A 23,024-nucleotide genomic window follows, 5' to 3' on the forward strand; every position below is an offset into this window, starting at 1 on the left:
CTGATAAACAGCTCTCAGATAACGTGGTTAGGTGGTTCTCCTCTGTGGAAGGAAACAACCACTCATTTTAACTCTTGAGAATAATCATTTTATGCTCACAGTAACTCACCAGCTGTAACTGTTGCTTCAACAGCTTTTTTTCCTTTTTTTTTTTTTTTTTTAAACTTTATTAGCTGTGTGATGATGATTTGTTGGGACCCCTTTTTTTGTTAGGTCTTCAGAAAGTTATATGTAGATAAAAATCCCTCACTTGAGGGTGAGGTTTGATGTTACGACGTTGATCTAAAAGCTTGCTGCTGCTAAATAAAGCAGTCTTGGGCACCATGGCTCCTATCTGCAGCTGCCCAGAATCCATTATTCCATTCTTTATTCCAGTCCCACAGCTTAGCTGGTGAGATGGTTAGGAGAACTAAACCAGCCAGAAATTCAAACAAGAAGGACAAAAATGAATAGTGTTGAGATTATCTCCTTGAACCACCCATTTAAGAGACAAGCTTACATGCCAGTAGAAGGGAAACTCAGCAAGTGGATGGATGTGAGAAATGTGATGCAGTTGTTTACTAAGTCACCATATCTACCATGTTAAATGATACCCTTATTAAATTCAAATGCCAAACTTGCATTGATTTTTAAAAAAAAAAAAATTTAACACTGTTTTACTTGCCATGAATAAAACCACTTTCTCAGTGGCAGGACCAGGGAATAAAAAGTGGCAGTAAACCTCTGCAAACTGAACAAGAGCATCCCTGCTGTCTCATCCTTAGAATGTAAGAATCTTTTCTAAATTCACTTGTTCACTTTGATTTTATGAATGCTTTGTGTTCTGTGACTCTTAGTGTGCTTTGTATTAAGATAGGACAGAGCAGTGCCCATTGATCTTTCTTTGAATTACAGTTATTAAAGTGAATAGATCTGATCTGCTGAGAACAATAACAAGCTTGCAGGAGAAACCTGGTTTCCCTCCATGTTCTTGTGTGGGATTTAGGATCTAGAGCAAGACTGAATTTAGACCCAACAAGAGTGCAGATGCAAATCCAAGGGTCTCTAATTGAGTTCTTACAAAATAGCATGTTGACTGAATATCTTCCTGTTATCGCACTATAGCCTTGTATTTATAAAGGCCAAGCCACGTGTTTCTGCCCCCTTCTCTCTATTCCAGCATTATTATTCCTGTAATTCCATGACGAGCTGTTGTGGGAAGCTAACCTATCAGAAAAATAATTCTACAAAAAAGAATGGTATTCTTCTGGTTTAGTCAAGGGAGCAAGAAAAAAAGAAGTTGAAGAGAAGAGAAGAATGATTTTGTAACTGACATTTTTTGATCCTGGGATCAGCCTAAGCTGAAGAAGTTGACTGAGGTGGAGGGGGCAGGCAGACACATCAGAGGGGAAAAGTGTGGATGAAAGAAGATTTGCAGATCTTCAGAGATGTCTTTGTGCTGAAGGAAAGGAAGTGGGGGAGCAAGTTTGAGTCTCTTTTGTTGTCCTGAGGACTAAACTGGAAGTGAGTTTCTGAGAGGTTTGCTTAATGGCCAGTGAAAATTGTTATTGTGTATTTTTGACTGTGTGATGTTACTTGCTCTTAATGTACTATGACTGTCTCTTAGTTTTGTTTGGGTTGCTGTGCTCTGGGGTCTGGTCCTAAGGAGTGAGAGAAGATTGAGCAGTCCTTGAAAGCAGCTGGGTCTGACAAGATGGGAGAAGCTTTCGTAAGGGCCAGATGGAGGGAACAGGCAGCTCGGACAGAAAGTTTTCCTTAAGAATCACAGGCACTAGGTTCCCTACCCTAGGTGGAGTTTCTTTCAGTCCAGCTGAACGCAGAAAGTTGCTGAACCACAGAACAAATGATGCTGCAAAAGCCTAACAGAAAGCAGAAACATTTATTTCACTCTGTCTCAACCAGAAAATGATCATTTTCTTTACTATGAAAGGGTAGTAAACCAACCCCTGGCTTCAACAGCAAAGCCCTTTTCATATTCTTGCTTCAAGAGCAAAAGTGCATGTACGTCTACTGAGAAGGTCTTAAAGAACTTGGACTTCTCTGTGAAGGAGGCTTGTGCCCTGAATGGGGACCAAAGTAAGACATTTCCATTTGACAATCATGAAATAAAACTTCAAGTTCCTGCAGGTAGGAACTTTACAAAGTACTCCTGTGAATGCATAGCTAGGGAACTGCCTGCTAAAGCTGTGACATGAGTTTATTAGAGCAAGATGCCAAAGAGGGATTCTGTGTGTGAGGAATGCCTTATTTTTAAATGTAGGTAAACTTCAAGTGCATAACAGAAAGGACTGCCTTTGCCCAGAGGAGAAGGCCTGATCTGGCAGATATCCAAACTACAGTGTTCTAAAATAAACAATAGTGGTGAAAGATTTGCTTCTTTTTGATCACATCTCAGTAATATGGGAATTATGTACTACTCAGTATGAATCATTGGCATACGGGGGTTGCAAACCAGCCTTTTTCCCTTGGGAAATATTCTTTCCTCTAGGAGGAGAGAAAACGAATAAGAACTTTGTTTAGTGTGACTTGGGAAATTTCAAGCTCAGCAGTTCCCCAGTGCTCCATTATGATACAGAAGTGGGAAAAGTGATTGGGAAGAAAAATTGGACACACAGGTATTTTTTCCAGTCATGCAGTAATACTAATTCTACTTTTTTACTTGTTTTTTTTTCTCCTCTTTTATTTCCTGAAGTAATTCTGGGCATATTGTTGTATTAACTGAGGCTTGGAGGTGGGTTCTAATGTTCACATTCCATAGTTGCCACTTCTCCCCTAGGTCAGTATTGCTGAATATTGCTCTGTGCAGAATTCAGTGGAGCAGGTCAAGAGAGCTTTGAAATCCCCAGAATGTGTAAGCAGTGTAAAATGAAATAAAGTGTAGACATTTAATAGTTGTGGTGAATCCATCCACTCAACATAAGTCCTGCTGGTATATGAAGTAAGTGGTCATGTGTCTGTGGTAAATCCATTGTGTGCCAGCCTGCAATGGGCTGGAGGAGCAATAAGCCTGCAGAGCTCTGTCTGTTGTGCACTGAAATTCCCTCTCTAGGAAACAGTGTGGTGCTGGCAGGAGTTACCAGCTGTGGGCTGTTTGGGACTTGCATTCTCTTCCTGAGACCTGGCAACATTTTTCACTGTGACTGTCTGTGCTGAGCCTGCCACATTTCTTGTCTTTGCTGAAAGTTTCTGCTGGGAGTTGGAGCTTCCTGCTGCCTTGTGTTCCAGGTTGTTTCTGACTCATATGAGCGTAGGAGAGCTTGTAAATATGGTGGATGTGTCTAGAGGAGGAGTGCAGAAATAAAGCTATCTCTGAAAGAAAAAGCAGTGTAACTGTGTCAGTGCAGGATTTCGCACAGGGTCATAGATACTGCAATTCTCCAGATGTGATCATTAGGACAGGACATCGTGGTATCTCGGGATCCTGGAATTTCACATGCAGAAAGAATTGTTACTAAATTTTAAGTGACTGGAGATGGCAAAAACCCAAGAAAACTGGCATTAGGCCTAAGCAAAGGTTAAGCAACAGTATATTTGAAATTTGAAGAATGTAAATAAATCAATGCTTTTTATTAAAACTGTGAAGATTCAAAGGAAGGCACAGCAGCCAGCAAAGCAAGTTTAATGTTTAAAATCCTAGGGGCCTCTTGCTGTATGTTGATCTTGAAAGTAGAGAGCTTCTCTGGTGATGGTGCCGAAACAGATGGCTCATGAAAGTGCCTACATGACTGATAGTAAGCTGGTTTCCATCATGGAGCTCCTTCCGTGGCCCTAAGAAGAAAGCTGAGAACAACAAGTGAATCCATCGTGTCTCCTGCCTTTTTAGGGCTCTATGAGGCTCTTCAGTCATCAGTCCTTTAGCTGCTGACAGCCAGACTGCATCCATTTCAGAAAGCAAAACAAATTCCCTCAGTCTGTGTCTTCTGTAATTGAGGAGAAAGTGATGATGTGATTCTAACACCCCTGCATAATATTTACCACCCTCTGCAGTTAGAACTGCAGTCACAGCCTTCCCGTCAGTCTTTTCTCTGACTACTGGTTTCATGTTCCTTTAAACAATACCTGTACTTTTTTCAAGACTTGTGGTGAATGATCTGCAGATATTCAGGAAAGACCTTCAGAGTGCTAGGTGCTGAAAGCTGGCTGTGATCAGTGTTGGCAGCCACTGTGATTCTTTCAGTTGCTTGTTGCGACCGAAGAGACCAGCAGCCACTGCTGAATGCCTCATTTTATTAATCCTTTCCCTCCAGGAGCTGTTTTTTTTTTTGCTGGGCATGATATTCAGTGCTGGCAGTGGGTATCCTGAAGTCACTGGTGCCAAGGAGTTAATGAATTTGGAAAACTTCCCAGATAATACATCTGGCCCTCTAACTCATATTTTGGAGCATGAAGTATGAGATGTAGAAAGAAGAGCACTGAACTAAAAGAGCTCCTGGCTGAAGAGAGGAAGGGTACACTTTTCTTTTTTTAAATTAGTTGACTGAAAGTTAAAAATTACATAGTCCCAAAGAAGACTTAACTGTTGTGGGTTTGTTTGAAATTTTGGTTTGTGGTTAGTTTGCTTGTTTAAATTTTTAAAATATTTCTTTACACTGTGTATTTACCAGTTTCATTATCTTCTGAGACTTGAGTATCGATAGGGAAGGATGTTTAATTCTCCACTTTGAAAGAATCTTCGCCTTCATTTTTTATTTTGAAATCCCATCATGTTGCCATGTCAATAAAAAGGATTTTGAAGGTAATTGATATTTCTAGTCTAGCTCACTTCTGGAATAGTATCTTGTACAATGTTTGCTTCCTATAACATTTGAAATAAGCCTTTATTATATAAAATGGGTTGCTGGTGCTATTTATTAATACATATTTTTATGTAATAAAAGATGTGCAGTGCAATATGGTTCAGAAATTAACTTCGAAGAAAAGAATTACATTGCTATTTGTATATCTCATAAAACAGCATTATTTTTAGTGGGTCTTTCAACACAGCAATGCTACTTAGCACTTACCTACAGAGCACTCCAAAAGGACCAAGAATATCATCGCTAATTAAGTGTCTGATAAGCCTAAGAGCAGAGCAGGAGAGTTTTGCTGTACATAGCAGTGACAAGCCAAATGGAAAGCATATTGTAGAAGAGTAGAAGGCACTTCCTTGAGATACCATTGACTATCAGCAGGTGCTTTCCCTTTGCCTCAGGCAGCGGTACAATGCTGCCCTTTCAAAACCTACCTTTTCTTGTGTTTACCCGTTTTTCTGCCTGATACCTTAATAGATGACATTTTTCATTTGCTTTTATTTAGTCTTGCATGGGTGATGTAGTTTCTCATGGTTCTCATTTGGCCTACAGGTAATAAGCATAATGATTGGTACCATAACTCTGTGAATGCAGAGAAGACCCCTGTTGACATGAGATCAAATTTATTTATGTTTGCTTTGGATTTTTAAAAGAAATTAAAATGCCTGTTCTTCCCTCCACACCTCCCTCCCCCTGGTAGTGTAACATCTGTGCTGATGCTGATCTATGTCTGATTCCTGTGCTTTTTGATTATTCGCCTTCAGTTGTGAAAATTAACCTTAATCCTTCCCCCATCTTTGACTTGGTTTTCTTATCTAAAAGCAATTTTTTTTGGACTGAATATCTGTCTGTGAGGAGAGCACATCTGTGACCTGCAAGGTTCACCTGCAGGTTCTGAAGGATGGGGGGGAGCATGCAGGACATAGTCAAATCCCAGGAACTGCAGCTGCAGGGCATTTTTCAGTTGACCGTCTCCTGTTGTAGAGTTACTCAGTTCATAGACTGAAGGGAATAGGAGAGAACCATCCATCCAGTGTGACCAGTGGGCTTAGGGCAAAGCAGAGAATTCCATGGAGAGAGTCAGACTCTAGTTCTACAGTATGCCCAGTTTCAAAATGCTGGTTTCCTTAGAGCCATAATAGCAGCAATACCCTGACTCTGCTGCACTGGCAGCTTAAAATAGGGATTGTGGCCCTTCCAGTGCTGGGGTCAGGACCTGGCAAACCAAGGAACAGAACAGAGCTAGTGCTTGGTGCTAGAGCTCTGCATCCATTACTGAAGGGTGATTGCACATACAAAGATTGCAAACAAAAACCTCTATTACCTTGCTATGGCAGTTTTCAAGTGCTTCTGTGTGGAAGGACCAGACCAGAGAATCTGGCATTGATTTATTTGGGTCTTTCATGTAACTACAATTTTTGTTGCTATCTGCAGTTGGCATGAATTCCTGTGTTCAAAAAAGGAGTTGTATTTTTGGTTGCCAGTTGTAATGCTGCTGTTGACAAACAGAGATGTTATAAAAGAGAAATTCAATATAGTGTAGTTAATCAGATGCCTCTTTTTTTTATTGCTTTATAATCTTCTCAGATGCCTAATTCTGAAAGCAAAATGACAAAATTGTTTTATCGAAGCTTCTGGAGTTTAATTCCTTCTTAAAAAATAGCACAGTAGTTTAATTTTAAAGGTACCCAAAAAATGAGCATTATATGAAGGACTAAATTTTGCCAGCAGTTGCATGGAATAACTCACTGCTTATGACTAATATGTCCATCACAAAATAGCTGCAAAGAATAATTCTCAGTCTGAGTTTAGACTGAAAGAGCAAACACATTAAAGAAAAAACATACAGGAGAAAACAATTTATTGCAGTCATTCTTTTTCTGCCATTCTGTAGGAAATATGCATAATTCATTACGTCTCAGAAAAAAGCCCTTTGCTTTCCTTTACTCAGGTGTGGTTTTCTAGTCTCTTTCTGTGTGCAGAGTATGGGTGTAGTGTGCAGTAGTCGCTATGTTATCACCTGTTAAGTGTCATGCGTGACACATCCCATTACAGATTCTATGAAACTGGAGCCTTTTGAAGTAAAACTTTCCATTCAAGTGTCAACTGAAGCGTGGGTTTTATTTGCTTTTTCTTTGACAGAGATTGTTCTTTTACTGTCTCCTAAAGTAACTCTGATATTTGTTTTTGTTTAGGAGAGGAAAAGGTAAGAATATATAGCTAGAGCCTGGGAAGATAGGAAGCTACTAGGGGAAGTGGAGGGGAGCTAGAAAAGGGTGTTGGGAATGGGGCAAAAAGGGAGATTGGTCATGTCAGTAGGTGAGAAGATGCAGTGTGGGAAAGGGTGACATTACTGAGAGAGAGGGGGAGACCAGCTTGTGTTGATCTAGGACAGTGGGGAAGAAAAAGGTGGCAACCGGCTGTGCAGTACAGAAAACTGCTTTCTTAAGTACAAACAAAACCAGCCAAATAACAAAACCCCACAAAAACAAAACAACCAAAAAAAGTGACAATCAAAAAAACCCCACCAACACTCCACATGTAGAAAAATTTGTACAAAAATTCTGTTAATTAAAAGAATATAAGTTTGAAGGCTTGGGAACCTGAATCTTCATCTTCCTGTTTCAGTTCCTTGTCACTGTGATATAGGTTATGCATATTTGTCTTAAAATGACATTATTAGTGTTTATTGAAAAACCTTGCTATCAAGGCTTTGATAAAGAGGCATGAAGACTGTTTACTGCTGATGTCAGATATCAAAGTCTGTGCTCAGTACAGTAGAGGGGGAAGGGAATTGCTCTACATGTGGAAGAAAATACTAGACCTTTCCTGAAAGAAACTAGAGTTTTGTAAATAAAATTGTCATGATATATTTGGGACATAAAATGAAAGTCTATTAGAATGTGCACATAGAGAGAGAAATTGGACACCTCTACTATAGCATTTTTCAAGCCTAAGCACTTTACTTTGCAATATTAATAGTACTCTTTTAAGGTCATTTTTTTGTGTATGATTTTAATACATAGTCTGTTGCTTTAACTACTTTCATTAAAATTTTATGAGCCTTTTCAGAAAATCAGATGGGAAAATGCAAATAAATTATGCATTTTATTTAGTATGTAGTAGATACAGTATTACAGTATGTGTAAACAAATAAAAATTTTTATTAATATAACAAACACTGTGCTGAAAGATCCTGCTGTAGTCTATAAACCACATTGGCTATAAAGAATCACTTCAAGTTTAAGTAGCTAGTGCTGGACCAAACCTCTGGATTTGGAACAATATAGAGTGATAGTATAAAAAGATTCATTATCTTAGCTATTATAAATAAGGGGGGGGGGGGGGGTCATGAATTATGAGGCACAAGATTAAATCCAAAAACCTTAAAACATTCATTTTTTGAGAGCAAGTACTTAATATTTTATAAAATCCCACAGAGTTCTCTGCTTGCTTAGTTTTTCTTTTCTTCCCCTTCTTCCCCTCCTGGCAGAGCTCACCAGTAATCTTTTAAAATTCTGACCTGAACACTGACCAGGCAGCACAGTGCTATGTGTCAGTGATTAGCTTACCTGTCTTTTTACTGCTCTTTCACCCTCTGAGATGCTAAAGCAACAGAGAAAGTATATGTAGTAGTGAATATTATCAGTGGTGAGAGATGTGGGTATATACTTAATTTCTTCAAGCCAAGTAATGTGTTCATTTAATTTCTGTTTGATGAGAAAACCTCAGCATCACAGGAGAAAACTTCCTAGTAGCACTTGTGCAGATCAACACAACCTTGTTTTCATGGTGGTTTGGGGGGTATTTTAGGGGAGTTTTGGGGAAATTCTGGCATTCTTCTGTGTGTGTTGTACTTTGTGTCAACTCTAGATAGAGGAATCCTCTCACCTAGAGCAAAAAAATGGTAAAATTATCAAAATGTAGAGCAAACTCTCTGCCCTTGTTTGTTTGAGCAGGTAGCCCTGCTCATTTCAGTGTTCCTCAGACCTCAGTGACAAAGTCTATCTGTAACAATAACTCCTTTCAGACCTTATATAACTGGGCATTAAAAGCTCCACCTTTTTCTTTCTATCTTTGATCTTGTTACAGCAAATGCTTTATGATTCAAATTTAAAAAAAAAAAAAGGAAAATCAGACATTTTAAGGAAGTTTTATAGCTAAAGGGGCAGAAACAATAATTCTTCTCCAAGTTTAAAAATGAGTGACGTTTACAACACATGAAGTGTCTTCACTTGCACTGTAATTTGCATTAGCAGAACAGAGTGCCTCTTTTAGTAGTGATTTTTTAGAAAAGGGAAGCCAGGAATAACTCCTGTAGTAAATAGCAACTATTAACAATCAGAAGGCAAACAATACTAGAATGACTAATACTGAAATATACTTTTGCAATTAGAGCTTTCATGTGTTTGTAACCTTTAGTAAGGAATTGTTCTTAAACTTCAAACAGAATTTCTTAGTACCTTCATATAAATCAATTGCTCTGTAGTTTTCAGTTAAGCAATTTAATTGCTTAATCAGACTAAGAACCTAGTGATTAAAATTTAAGAGTCATATGATATCAGGCAATATCAATATTAGTTCTTACTCAGGGTAGCTGGTTTAGATCAAACTGAATAAAATAGAAAGCGTGTTTGCAATATGCTTTAGCATGCAGGAATGTCATCTAAATCTTCTCTAGCATTAAGAGTACAGACACTGAAGAGTGACATAGCAATAAGATTGTATTAAAGCTGCCACAAAACACCAACTCCAAATCAGAGAGTTTCTGTGCTAGAACAGCTTTGAGAGTTTTTGGATTTTTAATTATCTATGTTGAAAAAATTACCCCTTGTGTGAAGAACATCTATGCGAGAAGGGACCATTGTTTCAGAACTGACTTGAAATACAGAAATAGCAAAAACAGTTTAAGAGAACATAGCAAAATTCTGTGCAGAGATCTATAGTCTTGCCACTCAAAAGTGAACTAGTATTGCAGGAATATGGATAGTATTGATCAGAAATTATCAGTCTTACTAAATATTAATTCTCTTTTGAGTTGGTATAACACCAAGTGCAGTGGGATTTTGGCCCATGGTTCTGTGTGTTTTCATAATGGAGGCAATGAGGAATTGATAGAAACAGGAAGAAGCAGCACAATTTTTGGTGGTGGGGATGTTGTTCTGGACACCTTTCATCTGTAACACATGCCAGAAAGTTAACAGTCGTACTGGATCAGACAAAAAGTCTGCATGACCTCTGTCCTCTTTCTGATAGTATCAAATGCTAATGCCTGATGAGAAATACAGAGGTATGACAAGTTTGTCTTACTTTCCTCCAAGAGCTCTCCTTGCCTTCAGATATTCAGGGACTTAAAGATGGAAGGCAAGAATAGCTTCTTTTTAGCTGATAATCTTCAACAGATCTTGTTTCTCTTGAGTTTTCTTACTTCCCTTTTAGCATATGTAAACTCTTAGTATCCACAACAACAGAAAAAAATTGTTCACATAAGTGTTTATCAGGGTTGTTGCTGTGAAGAGAAATGATGACTGATTACCCAATTCTTTCTTTCACTCTTTCAGCAAGATCTGAACCCAAGTAGTAGCTTTCAGCTCCTTCCTGGGGGACTGCTTTTTCACAGGGGGGCCAATTAAGCATATGGTATAACAGTCATTACGTTTTTTATCCTAATAACATTAGCCTCAGTGTTTCAAAATCCGATTTTAACTTTTTGCTCTGAAGTAAATTCCATAGTATGTTTCACTTTCCAGTGTGAGGGTTGATATACTGTGAAGCTGTAGAAGCAGCTCTGAAGAAGAGGCTGTCAAACTGCTCTGATTAACTATGTGCTAATATGCATGAAGTTTTAAGAATTGTGTTATACTTTAGTGATTGATTGCCATTAGTGTATATTCAGCCACAGTATGGCTTGTTCTGCATTATCTTTTTGAGGATATGGAATGGCATGCATTATACAGATTAACCAGTTTTTCCTCTGAGTGTGGAGAAAATACTTGTCTACAGTCAAAAGACTAAAGAAGGTGAAAATATTTGATGAAAAATGGGATACAGGGCAGAATACATATACAAGTGTTCACTCTTGATACACAAGAAAAAATTAGCATAATCATATGGATGTTCATAAATCTATGGACCCAGATGGAATCCATCCCCCGATGATGAGGGAGCTGGCAGATGAGCTTGCAAAGCCTCTCTCCATCATTTACCAACAGTCCTGATTCACTGGTGAGGTTCCAGATGACTGGAAGCTGGCCAATGTGACACCTATTTACAGCAAGGGTGGGAAGGAGGATGCTGGTTATTATAGGGCAGTCAGCCTAACCTCAGTACCCAGTAAGGCAATGGAACAGTTTATACTGGGTGTCATCACACAGCACTTACAGTATGGCCAGGGTATCAGACCCAGCCAGCAGGGGTTCAGCAGGGGTAGGTTGTGTTTGACCAACCTGATCTCCGTTTATGACCAGGTGACCCGCCTGGTGGATGCAGGAAAGGCTGTGGCTGTTGTCTCTTTGGACTTTAGCAAGGCCCTTGACACTGTGTCCCACAGTATACTCCTGGAAATGCTAGAGAAATCTGGCAGAGCTGCTTAATATCTGTGACATTGTTCAAAACGTTTGTTCTTGATGTTTCTGAAACTGACATTTATTGTAGTTGGAACAAAAGTTATATTCTTGATCTCAAGAATATAACTGATATTTGTTATTTATTTTTTATTTTAAAAGCTACTGAACTAATAACACAAGCAGTGGTTTCTAATTTTTAGATGGCCATAGCATGAACAGAGAAGTGATGTGTTTGCAAAGAAAGAAGTTTTATAGCTTTATGTTGTATGACTCTATACAGCCAAAAATATTTGCCTTCCTTTGTAAGTAAACTGTCTGTAGACAATATCTGGGTTTTAGGGGCAAAGAGATATCAGTGTGCTATCCTTCAGGTATTAAAAAAAAGAAAATATAAAATTCAAAATGAGATTACTATAGAAAGGAAGATATTGTTGCAAGTGATTCAAGGTATTAAATGGCAGTATGTCATTTGCAATATCATGTTGGTATTTGAAAACCTTTTACTGGTGAAATCTCAAATTAGGCTAACAGGAAAAGGGTAATAAAAATACCAGTTCTTTCTATTTATTTGTGCTGTATATCTGACAGCATTTTCTTGAACACACATTTATGTCCTGGTTGGGTGATGATCAGCAGTAACTCCTGCTTGGCACATTAAAGTCATTACTTTGACTCCATGAAGGTGCTTGCCTAGAGGTCAGGCCCTGCTAAAGTAAACTGTCAGGCTCAAAGAAAACCAAAGCTGTGATTAAGGATTTGCAGGTTCCCATTTCAGAAGTTAGCATTATCTAGCATATTTCAATGGATTCCATCAATATTGACCAAAAACCCAGTAAAACATCAGCAAAGGAAGAAGCCATTACTTAATGTAAGAAAAAGAAAAAATCAAAGCACATTGCTTGGAAAGTGTGGGGATTTTTTCAAATGTTAATATTTCTTAATTTTTTTTAATGCTGTAGAGCTAGAAAAAGAACACAGTAAAAAATTGCTGTAACGTGGGTGTCTTCCAAATTATTTTAACTTTTTTTTAAAAATTTTAACTGGACTGTACTCACCAGATGGACACACAAGATAAAAAATACCCAGGGAAATACAGTAAGAAACCATTCTTGTGAACTGTAGTTGGCAGAGATGCTGTTGTCTTAGAATGCACACATGATGATATGTTTAAAAGATGAAGTAATGTTTCACAAGTTCTGGTAATCTATGATGATGCATCTTTGTGCTCTTTATACTTCTAAAGCTATTAAGTTCTTTCCAGACATTTGATTCCTTGAACTAAGTGAAAACAGCGCTTTCAAAGAGTGAACAGGTTCCTCTTGAAAGGCACATCAACCCATTTGTTTCTTCTTACTCTTTTAGCAAGACCAGGGTGTAGCTGAGGGTGGCTTTCTGGATTGTTAAAATAACAAAAAGCTTTTTTTAATCTGCAGTTCACTACTTTGAGTCCACTACAGGCTGAACTTACTAACATCTGACACTCATGCTGTAACTTGGGTAAAATGAGTTATTGTTGCAGGCCTCTCTCTGGGCAGGGATGTAATGCCAAAATGCGGCACTTGCAGACTACAGTGATCAAAAGACAGATACAGGCTGATATAAGATAGCAGACAAAAGTGGAAAAGTGTTCATTTACTCCAGCTGAGGATTTGGTCACCAGACTTGAACCAGACTGAAAATTAACCTACCTATACTACTTTTGGAGTCCCTTGAGCATAGTTAGGCCTTGATCTTGGATTAAGGCTCTGGAAAATTGCAGTTGCTGTCAACTGTTCCACATTAAGATTAGAGTTCATTGTTAATTTAGAATATTTCAGTGTACTGATGCATTTTGATTGGATTGCTGTCTATTTGAAAAAAACTACCTGTTTCTTAGACAAGTTGCCTTTGTAATATCAGATTTTGAAATTTCATCCAAGAATCCAACCAGCAAGTAGCTGAAGTAGAAGAATTTGGGCACTGAGTTTTATACCTGATCCATGGCAGTGTAGCAGTTTTCTGACAGACTTGATCTAGTATCTGATTATCCAATGACTGGATTATCCTGATCTGCTCCTAGCTAGGCTCTGGTTTGTTCTTCAAGATTGTATGGGATCACTGAGCAGAATGATGTGTTTTCTGGTAATATTGAGTCCCAGCTTAGAGGAAACTTATTTTTCTAAGATATGCTGAGGGTTTTTCTGTATTAAAATGTCATTTGACTGTGCTTAGCCACGCTGTCCTGGTTGCAGTATCACTGTGGCTGCTGCTTACCATCCTGAAGACATTTGGAATTTTTGATCATAATTTAGGAGAGGAAGTTGAGTAATTTCTCCAGAAATGTCTGCGTTGGTTGATAAGGGACACCACCAAGAAGAATTGCAATGACCCTTTCTTCTGTTCTGACACCACATTTCTGCAGTCTGGTGCCATGTTTTGTGTGTGCATGGCACATATGTGTGTGCATTACACTTCACATGTACTCTCCATTTATTGGACTAGTGAAAGGGAACAGAGGAATGTCATTTGTACACAGGTGAGACAAATGGGTAAGAAAAGTTTGTATTGATTTGCTGTTTAAATCATATTCTGAGTTGTTCCATGCAGCAATTCTATTAGTTTTTCTAATTTGCTATTTAAACACATTGTACCAATGCAGAAATGAATATTGAAAAGATCCTAAATACATAACTTGGTAATTAATAGCATATTATCTTGAGAATACTGAAAATTGTGGCAGGAAAAACTAAACTTAGAGGTCTGGGGAGGTTCCCTTTTCCCTGGCGGATATTAAAGGCTAGGTGTGCATTTGTTAAACATTTGAGATTGTAACGAGTTTTCAAAAAACACAGATTTATGAAATGGTCTTTATTTAGGATATCTTTTATCCTTGTCAGTATTCTTTTTTAAATGCAATCTTTCCATTAAAATGGCACATCATGACATACCTGGCAAGGGAGCTGCAAACCTTTTACAGATGCTGAAACATATATAAAGTGTAATGCAGTAAATTGTACAGACTAGGCCTTAAAGCTAACCAGTATTTTGTTGGTTTTGGGAGTGTAATGGTGTAATCCAGTTGTGACTCATGTCTGTTAAAAACTCAGAAGACAGCCAGATGTTACTGGGTGTGAGTCTGTGTCTGCACTCTACAGAACAGTTTAGCAAAATCCTTTGCTGGAGCTCTTTAGAGGAAAACTCCCATGCCATTATGTCCATGAATTAGACTTGTTTTTCATAAGGATTCAGTTTTGTGGAAGAAAGTTTTGAAAATACAAGCTTACTCAGATCCAGCAAATGTTAGAAGAACATGGAATATAGATGTGAAAAGAAACCTTTCCTTCCTAAAAGTTGCAGTGAAGGATCTGGTTCCCAGTGTACTTGCACACAAAGCTTGAAAGGTTTCCTTTCAATCCATTTTGAGTTATTGGGGAATAGAGGGGGGAAAATTATTACCCAGATGGAAGAATTTTTCCCACTTTAAATATTCTGATGTGGCAAGAGGGAGCAGCATTCTTTGAGGCTTTTTGTTTTTCTAAAAATAATCTTCATCTCCGTAATGAGCGCAAGTGAACAAGTTTCAGTACAGAGGATAGTTTGAGGGAAAAAAAAAAGAAAAAAGTTGAAGCATATAAAATGAAGCTTAGTTGAAGTCCCAGTATCAGTACAACTGTGGATTCAGCTTTGAGGAATCTGTAATAAAATACTGCTATAAAATTTATAAGCATTCAAATGATCTTAAAAATCTCAGTAGGAAATATAAAGGAACCTTTGCTGAGGACTTTTCCTGAAAACCTTCATAATCCTTGCAGATTCGGCAGGGATTTTGAGTCTCAGCCATGTCAGATGTTGGATAACTCTTTCTCTTAGTTAATAGTAGGTTTGACAAAATTCTTCATATTCCCATTTAAGAGTTGGATTTTTGAAATGAACTTTCCAAAACTGTTTGAAGACCAATATTATTGAACTCATAAAGCAATTTCAAAAATATGCATGACTTTGTGAATGGCCTTTGTGTTTGTGTTTTAATAGAGAGAGATTGATTACAGGTGTATGTCCACCTTCTTTATAGGTTATCTGCTAGCAGCTTCAAGCAAAACGTGCATTAATTTCTTAAACCGAGAAGTAACTTATGCACTTTCCTTTGAAATACAAATAGGTCAACAGAAGAAAATAGATTTTCATACATTCTCCTGGAATTCAATCTATAAATCAAACCAAATGTAGAAGAGGAGTGAAAAGTGCAATTCACTACTTCTTTTGGTCTGCTTTATTTGAAAGTGCTGTAAGGAACGACTTGTTTTGCATTCCTATGCTAATAGGACACACTAATCAGTGGGAAAGGTGATTCTGGTTTTGTTCAGGGCTTATGAATTAAGGGTTATTACTGGAAATGGCTCATTTTACTCTATACGGGCCTGAGACAGAAAGTCTGAGTCCTCTGAAGCTTTTGTAAATACGTGTTGCAGGATCTTCCCAGACTGAGATGTTTGCCTGTTTGTAGCGGGCTAATCCAGAAGTGCTTCCCTGATAAGGTTAATGCCCAGTTAATTGCTCCTAGCCTTGACGCACAGTTTAATTGCTATTTGGCCAACATATGCTTGTTGCTTGCTCTGTGTAGAATTTTTAGCGGATGTAGTGGTGCAAACTACAGGCTGGTGGAGGGCAAACAAAATAAATACAGTATTTTATGTTCTTTTAATTCAGGGCCAAGTGGATTTGGATGAAGTGTTTATTTAGTTTGCTGGCTGCTTCAGATGCTGTGGCATATTGATTCCTTTTATTACTAGCAGCCATTTAACCTGACCTCTCTCAGATCCAGTATTTTAAAAGCCATAAATTTTAACTTTACTTATGAGCAAGGACTGAAATGCTGTGAAAGCCTTTTTATTAGCAGAGCTTTGCCTTACTCCATGTTCATGTGTCACCCATGGCAACAATATTTAGAGCATCTGAAATTAGAGCGGCTGTTGGGCAGCTCGGTGGTGGTGGGGTTAGCAATAAAAAGAGCTCATAAATATCACAGGCATGTAGGATTCACTGATCAAAGTGTGGGTAGGTACAAGAGCAATGCCATGATTAGCAAAAGGTATTCTTTTCCTGGTTATTTTCTTAAAACTCTTTCTTTTCTTAGTCTTAATGTTCACAGATTTTTTTTTAATTGCTAGTTAAATTGCTGATATTGAAATGTATTTTCCTTTGCTGCCTTGGCTTTTTTTTTTTTTACAATAATCAGCTTCCTAGTTTCATTAATCTAAATTAATTACCAAACAGCACTTAAAGCAATATTTAACATGCAGCTTATGTAAGTATTTATAAAAATGTGCCCAGGTCAAAAATTGGTGCATAAAAATGATATACCACTCCTTAAATTATAAATAATATGATTGTTTCAAATTTCTTTCTGCATTCACATGTAGAGAACTCAAAAAAGCTTTAGATTAGTGATATAAACACAAAGCTGAATATGAACTTGTTGCATTCTTCTAATTTGTTACTTCTGATTTAAACTAGTAATTTTATAAAATATTATTTCAGGCTTGATGACTAAGATTGAGTAATAATTCAGCAGTTTATTTCCAAGTAGGCTTAAGACTTAACAAAATAGATCATAATCATGATTTTAATGTAAGTTTTGGCTTGCTTCCTTCTGTTCTAGTACTGAAGAAGTTTCCCCATCTGTCCCACAGATCAAAGGTAACACTCTAGATGTTAGCCTCATACCATCAGAAGTGACTTTGTTTAAATATTAGTGCAGGGACTCTCTACTTCATGTTAAACTTTGGCCTGGGAACAAAAATGTTGGTTTAGTTTGAGAAGCATAATTTATATCAATTAGTCTCAGAAAGTGTCACATTTCCCAATCTTTTAAAGCTGGATTTAAATGTTTGACCTTTTCAGAGGGCAGGTGTGGAAGTAGAAATAAAGCAATCACAGGGCACTGGAATTTTTTTGCTACTACTCAGTTCCAGACTGATCAATTTACAAGGTGCCTGAAACCACTGGGGAATCCTGTTTTCTAAAAACTGGACATTTTCCTGTCTGCATTGGTTCTCCTATTGCAGTTTTCCTCTGGCAGTTTTCCTATATCTTAAGTCAGTTTATACATAAATACCGTTGAGGAGAAAGCTCTTGCTTTGTATGAGAGAAGTAGCTTGATTTATACTGGGACCTGTTTGGAGGGCAAGTGCTTCAGTTTGCACCAGCTGGAGGGAGGGCACTAATCTGCTGGAGAAAGAGGGATTCACATGTCTAGGAAAACTGCACTGGGTGCAGAGCTTTACTGTGAACTGAAAGGTTATGTGAGAGGGTAGACTTCTGTAACCAGAAGAAGAAAAAGAATTATTTCAGCAGATAAGATCACAGGGTTTCTGTGCAAAGACAGGCTTGGCTACATTTTGTCTGACATTTAGCACTAACCTGGGAAGTGCATGTGCCCCATCACTGAGGCTTTTGCTTGAACCTCTGCCTTTGCTTCTAATTCTTAGCTTTAATATTATTGCATTGGGAAACCTGTTAACATTTTTGAGGTGTTTAATGCCATACATATTCTTTTTGAAGTAGCAGCATGTTTCATTGCAGCGTTGTTGTTTGTTAGTGATAAGGCTGTAGGAAACAGCGACACCAACATACATTTCTAAGATGACAATAGTGCATCTTCACTTTCTGCCTAATGGCTGCCTTATTGCAAGCATTTCCTTTTCAGCTGGCTAAGGCTCAACATACCTTCTGGGCCCCAAATTGTGATCTGTCATTATTCATAGCTGAAATTGCAGTTTGTGCAAATGCAGGCTAAATTGCAATCATTATACGTGGTAAAATAGATTGAAATATCTGTAAATCTGTAGACTGTAGCTGTCTCTTACAATCAGAGAACATGTTAAATTCTCCTATGCTTTGATTTCTCTTTATTAGATTTTGGTTTTTTGTCAGTTGCAGGTTGTTCTGTATTCAGTATTTCTGCTTATTATCTGGAATGCTTAGATTGAGGTATTAAATGAGCAAAACTATATATCTTGTCTTTAATATGCAAGTGTAAGATAGTGATTCTTCTCTACCTTTTCATCAAACCCTTAATCTTTTCTATGTCACCTGTATAAATTAGTGTTGAAGAAAAAGCTACCATGTGATCTAAGACTTTTCTACAGAAATGTTATATTAAAGCTCTTCATTTGAAAATCACAAGCTAAAAGATGTAATGACTTTCAGATTCCTCCTTCTTAAATCATTCTCTGCATTGAATTGGTGGGTGATTGAAGGAGCATCTGAATATAAAAATATAAGTGAGAGGAAAAAATCCTTTGTAGTTGTGCATACTGTGAATTCTACCAGAAATAAATGAAACTACATTAAACAAATGGTTAAGAAAGAATGGAACATGCAGTAATTTAAGTCACCATATGATGTTGTAGTCTTGTAGAATGAGGAGTTGGTCTGTTAGGTTGGGGTAGACCTGAGTTGAATGAGCCCAAGCTGAACATCATGAGTGCTACTGCAGGTTGTGTCCAAAGCAGAGCAGGCACTGAGCTGTACCTGCTTCCTTCCGAGTGTTGCCATATCTCCCTCTGAGTGCTACCACTGAAGAAGCCACCATCAGTGCTTCATGCTCAAACAGTTGTTTTTACCTGCTGAAAGTAGTTCCATGTTCTCTCCAGCATCCCAGCATCCACAGGGTAGAACACTCATTGTTTTTATAACTATTTTCTCTTCCCTAGGACCACATGTATCTCCACTGTATGCAATGCAATAGGAACCAGCACTCTGTGTGTTTCGGGAACTGGCAAAACCAGAATCAAATTATTTATAATTTGTTACAACTTTTTGTTCATTGTATTTTCTCAGTCTCAGTGATCCTTTCCCTTCCTTTTCCTTTATAGCTTTTTTCTTTTTACCTCACTGTGTCTTTCAAAAGGTAAATAGTTAGTCTAGCTCACATAAATATGTTCCTCTAAGTATTCTCCTTCAGGCATATTCCTGTAGTTTTGGTTTTCAGGAAGAAACATTATCTAGAAAATAAAGTTGATGATAAATATATAAAATGTTTACTCTTTAGGGTGTCTTGGGAGTTGTATTTCATATAGAGTGACAGTGATTCATGGCTTCTCTTCATTTTCATTCCCTCTGTACGTGCCTTTGGGGTGGCTTGCATTGCCCACAATGCTGTGTCATTTGTTTCCCTTTGATTTTCATGACTGACATCTTGCTTTTGGCACATTTCCTTCAGCTGGGCTATAAAAACAAAGGAATGTGCAGATGTGGGAAAAAGATAATATTGGAAAGACCTGACTAATAATAATAGTAATAAAAGAGCAGAAAGCAGGTTTACTTTTACCGGTACATTAAGAATTAAAAAATCTGTTAGCTATGTTGGCATTGAGCAGAAAATTAAAGTATGTAAACACCATCTTTCAGTTAAAGGATGATCAGTTGCAGATAACATCTAAGAACCAGCAATTTGATTTCAGCCAGTCTAGGCAGGTAGTGATCTCAGCTGTTGTTTTCTCTTATAAATTCAGGAGAGATGTATAAAATAATTCACCATTTATAAAAACAATAAAGTGGATGCTTCAGTTGGCTTTTTATCATTGTGCTACAAGAAGCAGTAAAAGAAGAGCTCAAGAATTTAAAATCCATAAAAAGAAACATTTTAACACAGTGAGCAGCTGAGTTTCTTATTGTCAAACTATGTTTTTGTATTAAAAGGCTAGATATAGACGCGCACCATGTATTCCCCAGAAATGCTTGTTAATAACTTGTAAAAGATCAGAGAGGGGTTTTGTTGTTTAGTTGTTGGTTTGGGGTTTTTTACCCGTGAGATAAATAAGCACATTTTCAGGCTTACAGCAGTTCTAAAGGCCTGCAGAAATTAAAAAGGTACTGGTGTGGGCAGGGGAAGGCAATTTCCCAATTTGGGATGCAGTCCTTGTCCATTATGGAGTTTTGTACATTTTTCTGGAAAGCATCCAGTAATAGATGCTGGCTCAGAAAGCAAGGGGCCAGGTCTCTCTGCTTGGGGAAGCTTTTTAGCTTCTGTATCTTTAGCTGTGCTCTAATATGTGATTACTGCAGCACTATAATGAAAGGGGAGCAAAAAGGAATAAAAGCTGAATGGTGAAAAAATACAAAGTTCTCTCTGTTATTAGTTAATTTCATACCAAATTGTGGATGGATGTAATGTAGGAAAATAGAGATAGCAATGAAGGTAATCTCACCCCTAAGGAGTTACAGCTGAATTAGGAACAGGCCTGCCCTTAATAGGCCACAGCTAAGTCCAATTAGGATGGGTATTGTAAAAGAGTAGGTTAGAGTTGGTCAAGGAGTTAGAGTTTGTTGGCTGTGCTGTGAGGAAGGAGTCAGTGCTGTGAGGAGCTGCCCATGAGAAATCACCCAGAAAGTATGGAGCTTTTGCAATAAGATAACAACACCAAATTATTAGTCTTAGAATGGGTCAACTGAATGTTCAATAGCAATCTGTGAGTGAGGGTTCTCAGTAAGTTTTTGAACAAATGAGAGCACCTCAGTGTGCTTAGGTGTCTCAGGGCTGAGTCCCAGTGTGCTTGGGGAGGCCGAGCACACAGCTTGCTGTGTGTTATGTGTGCATCACTCCAAACTTCAGGTGTTGGTTGGATTTTCTTAGGAATGGCCTTCATATATTGCAGTCTTCCAGTCTGAGGAACTGGCTCAGCTTTATAGAAAACAGGCTGTAACCAGCATTTAACTTGAGACCTATTTTTCAGGTAATGGAGTTTAGACCAGCAATTGAGTGTAGTACAGCCTGCTCTGGGATGTGTGTGTGAACACTTCTGTACTTTTCTGGCCAGCCAGGCAGCTGTAGCAGCAGTCTGGAGTCAACATTGGCTGCTGGAGCTGCCGAAGCCATGGCTCACATGGCCCCACTGGAGGTGCCCAGCCCTTCCTTGCAGACTCTACATCACCTTGAAGGCATTCCCAGTGGCTGCTCATCCCGGCAGGCTCGGAGCAGAGTGCTGGGGACCCACTGCCTGCAGGGCCCCCAGACCACAGCCCCTGGCAGCCCTTGCCCTCAGCCCCAGACCCTCGGTTTGCAGCCCTGCCAGTGTGTTGCTGTTTCCTCCAAACAGCCCACTAAGGCTGGCTGCTGACTGAAACTTGAGAGAGCTTCCTCTCTGCTGATCAGTGCCTTTCACTTGCCCTTTTTCCTCACCGTTATTTTTCCCTTGGTTTTTCTCCTTCTCAGCCTGTGATAGGCACCACAGTGCCTCCTACTGATGTAGAAGATTTTAGTGATTTTTAGCTCCTTTATGTTCTATGCAGGTCATTCCTCTAACTCTGCTTTAGCACTTGTTAATTTGTCAATAATGGTAGTCTCCAGAATGACAGTTAGTGAACAGAAGAAGGTTCCACTGCATGAGGGAGCAGCCAGGGTGCCCTTAAACCTGTTTGTCTCCACACACACCCCCAATCCCCAACTTGTTTTCAGCTACATATCAGTCTGCAGGTAAAAGAAGTGTAAATTGCTTTATGTAGGCACTACTGACAAGTCTCTATTTGGTGCCAATTCTCAGCTTTTTTACTTTTAAGAATTCAATGAACATGCTGTTCAGAATTACTTGCACTCTAGGATTGCTAAAATCACAGCAAATCAGACTAACATATCTGTCTTTTCTGTGACCCTTGAATCCCTTTGGGCATGACAGAATGGACATGGAGGTGAAGGGCTTCTCTTATGTTCTCCTGATGCTTTTGTTAGTACTACTTAAAAATTGAAAGCAAAAGCACTTGAGTTCTCAAAGACAGAAGGCATATTGTAAGGCACAGTCTCTTACTCAGTGTCTCTAAGACACATTAACTGTTCTGCCACATAAAAACTAAGTAGATGCTACAAAGGCTTTTAAATTAAGCTCTGAATTTCTTCATTGATTGGAGTCATCTATTTATTGAATTTTGTTCTTTACCTATTCTACTATCATTTTATTGATACTGATTAGCACAAATGCTGCCACAAAATAAAGCCTTTCTAAGGTCATATAGTCAAGCATCTAAAGAGAGAGAAGGTTTGGGAAACTCAGTATTTCCTCTGTTTTTCTGTGAAGTGCTTTCTTAAGTCTGTAATCAGGGAGGGAGGCAGTGACAGCAACATCATTTATGTTAACCTGTGCCTTGCCTGTTTCTTGAAAAAGTTGCTATGCGTGGGTATCATAGCACTAGTTTCAGCTTGAAGAAAAAGAAAACTTAGAGAGAACTAATAATGTATCTTCTCTCAGGAGAAATGTGTTTGAAAATATCAACCCTTCATAAAACCTATCTCCTTCTAAAAAGCAAACAACTTGTTGTGTAGCAGTGTTTGGTTTTGTGAGTCTAAAGATGATGCTCTCCTTGAGACTGTTAGCACTGTCCAGTTGGACATCCCTGGCAAAGGTGGAGGAAGCAGCCCCATTCTCATCACTGGTGTAGGCTTTACAGTGGCACAGAGCGAGCCAGCTATTACCCATCACTTTGTCAGGTCTGTAAATTATGTGCCATTCCCTCCAAGTCTGAATGGGGATATCTGCTGAACTAGGTTTAACTTGATGTTATTTTTAGAACAAATTACATTGATTGCATACTATTTCAAAGGCCCCAAGTAATAAAGTACACAATTAAATGTATCTGACTAGTTTAATTTCTCTGTGTGGTTTTTGGTATAAAAACTTAACCGCTTGTTTTCCAG

The 23,024-nt window shown here is 38.3% G+C and overlaps 1 protein-coding gene across 7 annotated transcripts in view; it reads left to right on the top strand.

The window, feature by feature from the left end:
* PARD3B (par-3 family cell polarity regulator beta) overlaps nt 1-23,024 on the top strand; it is a 394,903-nt gene that overhangs the window by 233,768 nt on the left and 138,111 nt on the right. The window lies entirely within an intron of this gene.

Source organism: Onychostruthus taczanowskii, unplaced genomic scaffold (genome assembly GCF_017590055.1).
Source record: "Onychostruthus taczanowskii isolate IOZ18803 unplaced genomic scaffold, ASM1759005v1 scaffold20, whole genome shotgun sequence".
NCBI lineage: Eukaryota > Metazoa > Chordata > Aves > Passeriformes > Passeridae > Onychostruthus > Onychostruthus taczanowskii.